We start from the raw sequence: 7,128 nt of genomic DNA on the forward strand, positions 1-7,128 counted from the left end.
TTGAAAAAAATCAGCACAAACAATAGGTCGACCTGCCTTTGGTTGACGCATAAAAAAGTCGACATGAATTTTTTGCTACTTTTTTCCATCGTTAAAACTTTTCACACTTGAAGGACTGGGAACGGTAAAATATACAGAGCACATCAGTAGTAGAGCGAGAGGACATGTTAGTATAGTCCGGAGGCTACATGCTCAGGTGTCGACATTGACATGAAAATTTTTTGGAGGCCTCGCGTCAACCTTTTCATTTGCTGACTATATCTCTGTCCAGCTTTTGCTTGTGTCAATCTTTTGTCACCCTTGACCTTGTGCACGCTGAACTTTTTGGTTTCCACCTACTAGATGTTGTCGACCTAAGGAACCGCCCAGGTTTTTTCAGGAAAAGGTGTGCATCAGGGGCCTTATTCAGATCTGTAAGCGCCGTCCTTACATATTTATAGATAACATAGACGCAAACATAAAATAGACTTCCACCCCTATGATTGAAAATAGCAGTACAACCCGATTTCTCTAATGTAATGTCAGTGTGTGGGGTGAGCACAATACTGTGCTATGAAGGAGTTAACTGGATGCTTAGGAGTACAGTAGACTCTGTCTGAGACTAGAGTGGAAAGAGAGTCTTGTATTCCCCCCCCCCCCCCTAAGGAGCCATTAACCCCGCAGTTTCCATACTGAGGCAGAGATGGGTCACCGATTATGGGAAGAGCTAAAAGGTTTGGAATGGAATGAATTGATTTCTCCCAATAACACGATGCTCCTTCTTCCAGGAACACATTATTCTGTGGAGGGGATGGCGGAGGGGGCCCCACGTCACAATACCCAGAGCCACTTCATTGAAACAGACAATCCTATCTTCCCAGTGCTTTGTCTCAATGTTTCCTCTCATCAAAGTCTACTCCGATTTCACAATGATCAGACAACCAGCCGAGACGCACTATGGCAAATAACAACGATGATGGTAATTACACGATTAGTAATTAGTTTAGCCAATCTAACCATAGCTAATATATGACTGTGTGGCAAGATAATTAGATCATATCCTTCATGGCGCTGTGGACACTTTTGGGTCATTGATATTTTGTTTAATAGAAAGTTTTAAAATACAGTAATAATGTTAATATAACACATTATGGACAATTATAATCCATTATTAAGATTATTCAACTGCGTGCCATCAGGCAGGGTTGGGATGGGGGAGCTGGCTGCTAGACAAGGACATTTTTGTACAGATATAGGAGGTAATTCAGACCTGCTCAGTGAGCAGTGAATTTTGACCCCATTTTCCAGTGGCGTAACTAAAATTTGTGCATCCCTCACCCCTGTATCTGCCGCCGCCGCCCAGTTCGTTGCTGCTCTGTTCCCAACCCACCGGGGCCAGCAGATCCTCCTGTCTGTGGTCCCAGCGCTCCTCCTGTTAGAATGTCACTTTCAAAATGGCCGTCGCCTTACTGCAGACCGTCGCCTCCTCTAGCATCCTAAATAACCGTCTGCTGTGAGGGGGCGGCCATTTTGCAAGTGGAATTTTAACAGGTGGAGAGCTGGGACTGCAGACATGAAGCACTGCTAGTCCGGGTGGGCGGCATCAACAGATTTGGCAGCGGTGGCCTTAGCAATAGCTTCCACAGACCCCACGGGGCCTAAACCTGCCTAGCGCGTCCAAGCCACTGCGGGGTCTGTGGAGCTCTAGTTACGCCAGTGCCAGTTTCAATGGTGAGGGGTCTGCGCACGTGCAAACCCCCTGTGCCTACCCCTGTGCCACACTTGCAGAGGAGTTCCTTCTGTGAGGGGAGGGAAGGCGGTGGGCAGGGGGCTGGAGCAGGGGAACGGACAGCATTTTATGGGCGTTCCATTAAATTATTTTTTCGTTCATGCGGCCTCATGTGAGGGGATGTGCAAGCGTGCACATTCCCTCGCATGCAAATATGGAGATTCGCGCGGTGGGCGTTGAGTTAAATGGTGAGCGGTATTTACCTGTTTGCTAGGCTGCAAACATAATGAACAGGTCTGAATCAGGCTCATAATGGGGACAAACACGGGATAAACTGAGTTTAAACTGTATCTCTCTCTGGGCCAGATGTATCAAGCTTCAAAAAATTATAAAATGGAGAGTGGTAAACAACCAGCCAATCAGCTCCATAATGTCATTTTAGAGGCTGAGTTTGAAAAATGACAGCTAGGAGCTGATTGGCTGGTTGTTTATCACTCTACATTTTATCACTTTTGAAGCTTGATACCTCTCTCTCTCTCTCTCTCTCTCTCTCTCTCTCTCTCTCTCTCTCTCTCTCTCTCTCTCTCTCTCTCTCTCTCTCTCTCTCTCTCTCTCTCTCTCTCCAGTATATATATCCCCAATAGACACTTTTAAGTAGAAAGAACATTTTGAGAACGCCTCTGATTACTCACCAAACACATTCCTAGACCTGTGCTATGTACAATCCTGCATTCAGCACTGTGGACAGCTCCTGTCACTTCCTAGTGTACACTATGGTGTCACTGTATGACAGCATATACTACAGTCCTGATTCCAGTAACAGACAACCACTTACATCCCCTGACCAGTAAGAGACCTGACCTGTATTACCACCACAGAGAGCAGGACACTGCCGGAATGAACCCCATCATTATCACTGAAGAAATGGCAGCCAACCACATTTTCACCTCCTGTTTTTATTCTGGCTACACGTAATCCATTCTATTCTGTTTAAGGCACGATATTTCCAAAATAGGCTCTGTGTGCAAGAAGCCTCCCAAGGGCCCATTGTATTAGCATTGGACTTACATGTGACGACCTGGCTGCATACTCCCCAGCAGTGATTTATACATGAATAAACCATCACAGGTGAGAGGACACAAAGTGTTGGGGGTACTGCAACTACACTGGGTGTCTACATTAAGCAGCCTGGTTTACATTATCAGAAGAGTGTCACTGAATCTACATTGTGTTATGTTACCAATGTCAGGAACGCCACCTACAATAGAACTGAAGGTCGTCTCCTTATGTCATTGGAATCCCTTGGTGTCACAGCGCCCTCTACTGTTCAAACGTGCTCTGTGCAACAACAAACATTAATATTCTGTGGAGATACTGTAAATCTTGGTACACTCCGCTTTCACACTTGTGATTTGGGTGGTGACGGATAAGCACTTTGGGCATTTGTGCTTTTCTGGCTTAAAAAATAAATAAAAAGCAAATTCACACAGAAAACATGGCATGCAGCATCCTCGTAGCTAATTGCTACTGGTGAGACATGAAGAAGTTGCTTCCCTCCAGAAAGCATTGGAATTACTGAATGCAGGACATACTGTACTGTAGTAGGATTTTAATTGACCCATTAAAGAGTGTCCTCTACCTGCAATAGAGACAGCCATTTTATTGACTGAAACACTATGTGCCAGATGCAATAAGCTTCAAAAGTGATAAACTGGAGAGTTATAAACAGCCAGCCAATCAGCTCCTGCCTGACATGTCACAGTCTGTGTTTGCAAAATGTCAGACAGGAGCTGATTGGCTGGCTGTTTATCACTCTCCATTTTATCACTTTTGAAGCTTAGTGCATCTGGCCCATAGTGTGAGTCAGGGGTCTATGTACTAAGCCTTGTAAGATAAAGTGGGCGGAGATAAAGGACCTTATTCTGGTCCGTTCACAGCAGGGCTGCGTTCACACGGGGACCGATGTTGTTTTACTGCGCATGTGCATACGAACAGACTGTTCGCCAGGTGCACACAGGTTGCTCGGAGCAACCTTACATATGCGTGCACCTTCCACATCTTTCGATGGTCAGCGACCAGAATAACCCCCCCTCCCGCAAAGTAGCATCCAATCAGCTCCTGTCATTTTCCATTAACTGATTATCAGATTGACTAACACTGGAGGTGATACTGGGGTGGATGCAAGTAAAACATGGGGCGTTGTGCATGCCTCCGAGAATTACTACATGTGTGTCCCGATGGTAACCGCCAGTCATTGCATTTGATGGTGTGGGACGATATCCAATCGATGTTCCACAAGGCCAGACTCGCACCTCAGCGTGTGGGCGTCTCAGTAGGACCCCCATCAGCCACACCATTTCCATGCAACTGCATCCACCCATGAATCGTGGATTCACGTACTAATTAAGGCTCAGGAAGCTTTGCCATTACAGCAATCAATGCAGTTTGATTCTCACTCAACTTCTAACAACAGCCTAGTACTAGATCTTACAAAGCTGGGACTGTCAAAAGGGTTCAGCATCTACCAAACTAGCCTCTATTACCCCTTTCACATCGCATGTGGGGTCACACCCAGGATTTTTGTACACGGGACAATCCCGGTGCGACTTGGATGAGACTCCATTCAGACTGGTGGCCCAACTTGTTGCTAGGTAGGTGACATCAGCGCTGACGATCCCAAGCCTCCTCCTATGGGGTGAATGGGTGCGTCGCAGGTTACACATTCACACCGCAATCCCGATTCAGCCTGCATTCATCCAGCTCTCGCCTGAGTTGAATTGTGGGATCATTGACACAGATTCCACTGGGTGCTTACACTGCACAATATCCTGGGTTGCTGCGCGTACTTCACATGCAATCACCCGGAATATTGCTGGCAGTGGGAAAGAGCTATGAGACTTCCAATTGGTGTCCCTGCTGACAAAAGAGCGCTGTCTTGGACAATAAAGGGTTACTACTGGAAATACTGATCTGCGGTAAACCCTGTTGGTAAGATTCACCGGCATTTCTCCGGATAGCTATAGAACAGACTAAGAAGGAAAATTTACTATCACCATTCCTGTTCTTTTATCTCCATCTAATAATGAAAATAAAATAATATACACAATACTTGAAAACCCAAATATGGTTAGACTTTAATCTGACCATATGCAAAAGGCTCAGCCAGCAAAGTGGTAAGTTGATCCTTTGAGTGAGCTGTAGAGCCGAATAATGCCGTAGGTGGGGGTGGAGGCAGAGGCAGAACTACCACTGGTGCAGCAGGTGCAGTGCATCAGGGTCACTGAGGACTAAGGGGCCCACTGCTGCCCCTGTCACCCACTGTTTCTCCATGTCACACTCTGCCTCCCTCTGCCACTTCCTGTCCACTCTGCCTCTCCCCGTCACACATTTCCATGTTGAATATTGTGGAATGGGTTGGGGTGGAGGATGGTGCCCAAATGATATTTTTGCACCTGGGCTCACCACCCACAAGTTCCACCACTGGGTGGAGAATGTCCCTGCTGGAGAAGTACCACTGAATGTCCCTGCTGGAGGAAGTATCACTGAACAATAGACTCTCTTGATAAATACAGATGTAGCAGGCTACATCTTTGCCCGGCGCCCGCCAGATCCCTTTCACTGGCGAGCACCGGCGATAGGGACCGGGACGGCGGCTGGGCAGCGTCTCCCTGCCCATCTCCGCTTCAGGGAGACACTGCCCAGTTCGGGGGGGGGGGGGGGGGTCGGGCTGCGAAGGGACCGGCAGTGACGGCGGAGGAGGCGGCGGGGACCCCCGGCAGGCTCCGTAGCCACGGGGCGCGCGAGCCTGCTACATCTGTAGACTCCGGAATCCTCCAAGACATCTGACAATCAAAGGTTAAAGCAAACACTACAGTAAATGTATTTCCTAATTAAAGCTCTGCAACTTTGATTTCATTGCTATAATGAGCGCAATTATTACCAAGATGGAAACCCAGGATAATATATATTGTTGGCCCCAGATGTAACTAATATCTTATAGATGAAATCTCACAGATCAGGGAGCAATGATTGTAATTTTGTTATATTTTTTAATTAGAATTAGCGGTAGTCCTACTGGGCCAGACTGACTCTCTGTAACACACACGAATCCATCAGTAAGGTAAGAAGCTCAGCCACAGACCTTCTCAGCAGTGTAATTACTGCCGGAGAGACAGGCAGGGAATGGATCCAGGCAGAGAGGAAGGATATGCAAGTTGTTAGACAGAGCGGATACATTACAGTGAGAGACACTCTGATGTCACAGTAACGTGAGAGACAGCTCTGTGAATGTGTTACAGGTGCAGCAATTGTGTCACAGAGCAGTAAGGTGTGTCTGTGGGCCGGAACACAGGGGCTCTTTGCCCATTGGTGGCTCATGCTCCTCTGTGATGCAGCTGACACTTGTGTACAGTAGCAGACGGCGCTATTTGTGTTTTCTTTGTTGTTCCGCTTAATCTGAATCTGAGAAAGTAAAACAGGCAGGAAAAGCCTGACGACATGGAACAAAGTATATAATAGTTGGAAAGGAATGGCGCTGGCATACAACAAATGATAGTCATGGAACAAAGCTAAGGGGAAAAAGCTCTTGCGCTTGGGCCGAACACTGATAGGTGCTTGTTCAGAATGTCAATGGAAGAACAGAGGGTATTTGGGGACGTGCATCAAGCCTTGGAGAGAGAAAGCAAAGAGAGATAAAGGGGACTATTTACTAAGCCTCGGAGAGAAAGTAAGAAACAATCAGCTGCTGACTGCCATGTCACAGGCTGTGTTTGAAAAATGTCAGGAAATGGTAGGTGCAGGGGCGTAACTATAGCACCGCAGCCCCCGCGACCGCGGGGGGGGGCGCTGTGCATGTGCGGGCGCCGGGGGCTGCAGTGCTATAGTTACACCCCGCTGCCCCGCCGCCATCCCCCGCAGTCTTTACCTGTCAGTGTCTTCTTCAGTACGCGCTGGTCCGGCTCCCTTCTTCTGCTGTGAGGACCACCACAAAATGTCCGCCCCAATGTAGCAGACAGTTCTCTGAAACTGTCTGCTGCATGGGGGCGGACATTTTGTGGTGGTCCTCATAGCAGAAGAAGGGAGCCGGGACCAGCGCGTACTGAGCGTAGGTAAGACTGCGGGGGATTGCATGGGCGGCGAGGCGGGGGTTGGTGCGGCGGGGCGGGCGAGGGTTGGTGCGGCGGTGCGGGGGGCGGTGCGGTCGGGGGTTGGTGCGGCGGGGTGCGTGGGTGGGCGCCCTCCCTTTAACGGCGGGGGGGGGGCCCAAAAGCTAGTTACGCCACTGGGTAGGTGGGCACTTTCCCTCCATTCAAGGCCTAGTCTATAGACCCCTGGGTGCCATCCAATCAGCTTCTGTCATTTTTTTTTTTTAAGCACAGCTTTTTTGAGACACAGACGCGAAGTGCCAGGACCACTGACCA

General features: G+C 48.3%; 1 protein-coding gene across 1 annotated transcript in view; it reads right to left on the reverse strand.

Annotated features, from left to right (window-relative positions):
* Positions 1–7,128, reverse strand: part of SBK1 (SH3 domain binding kinase 1) — a 69,813-nt gene that overhangs the window by 58,400 nt on the left and 4,285 nt on the right. The window lies entirely within an intron of this gene.

Source organism: Crinia signifera, chromosome 7 (assembly GCF_055691185.1).
Source record: "Crinia signifera chromosome 7, ASM5569118v1, whole genome shotgun sequence".
NCBI lineage: Eukaryota > Metazoa > Chordata > Amphibia > Anura > Myobatrachidae > Crinia > Crinia signifera.